General features: G+C 48.3%; 1 protein-coding gene across 5 annotated transcripts in view; it reads right to left on the reverse strand.

Moving 5' to 3' along the window:
• LOC103479941 (voltage-dependent T-type calcium channel subunit alpha-1I-like) overlaps positions 1-1,072 on the reverse strand; it is a 200,969-nt gene that overhangs the window by 35,226 nt on the left and 164,671 nt on the right. The gene's annotated exons all lie outside the window — the stretch shown is intronic.

Below are 1,072 nucleotides of genomic sequence, written 5' to 3' on the forward strand. Positions count from 1 at the left end.
TATATAGTCAGCTATATATATACAGTCAGATACAGTCAGCGATATATATAGCTGACTGTATAGCTCAATGGGTAAGTCACCAGCCTTTCACCCGGGAGACGAGACCTGGGTTTGAATCCAGGCTGGGGCAAACATACAACAGTGACATTGAGCTAGGCAAGACTACCTCATACCATGAGAGACATTGATAATAAGCATGACGTCGCCCGGCCAAACAAGGTCTGCGTCAGGTGCTGGGGAACCAGAGCACCTTGATGACAAATGGGCTACTGGAACAACAAGACGGAAATAGGCGAGAGGTTGAAATGCTACTACTCAAGTAACCCTAGTCAGAGAGGAAGGAATGGTTAGTTCAACATCCCCAGTCAACACTAACTGCCAAACAACTAGTAGCTCAGTGTTCCAACATCCGCAAACGGCTCTTCTCCACCCAACCAGCTAACGTGTTCTCCCAATGGCAGGGTAATAACAACAGAGCAGACCCACCAAGGCTGGAGACTGAACAATACTGGAAAGGGAGGCATCACACAACAGTGCTGTGGTCCTCTACGAGAGGACCACAGCAACCTCCCTGAACAAGCCCCAGTAACCATCACTGTGGCAGATGTCCAGGAAAGAGTCTGAGGTATGAAAAACTGGACAGCACCAGGACCTGACATGATCCATGCCTGGCTGAAAAAACTCACTGCCCTACATGAGCGACTGTCAACTGAACCAGCTGCTACAAAATGGGACTCACTCTGAATGGTTAACTGAAGGGCGGACAATCCTGATCCAGAAGCACGGCACAGAAGGGCCTAGGCATAAATGGCAGAGGAGCCAAACACCAACTCCTGGTAGACCACACAGTCGCCYGAGACTGYAAAACCCGACACACCAACCTGTGCACGGCTTGGATTGATTACAAGAAAGCCTATRACTCAATGCCACACACTTGGATCATTGAATGCTTAGAGATGTACAACAACAATAGGACTCTAAGAGCCTTCATTGCAAAAACTACCTTTGAAGCCAACTGCAAACCACTTGCACAAGTGTCCATCAAATGTGGCATATACCAAGGAGATGCTCT

This window comes from Poecilia reticulata, linkage group LG1 (genome assembly GCF_000633615.1).
Source record: "Poecilia reticulata strain Guanapo linkage group LG1, Guppy_female_1.0+MT, whole genome shotgun sequence".
Taxonomy (NCBI): Eukaryota; Metazoa; Chordata; class Actinopteri; order Cyprinodontiformes; family Poeciliidae; genus Poecilia; species Poecilia reticulata.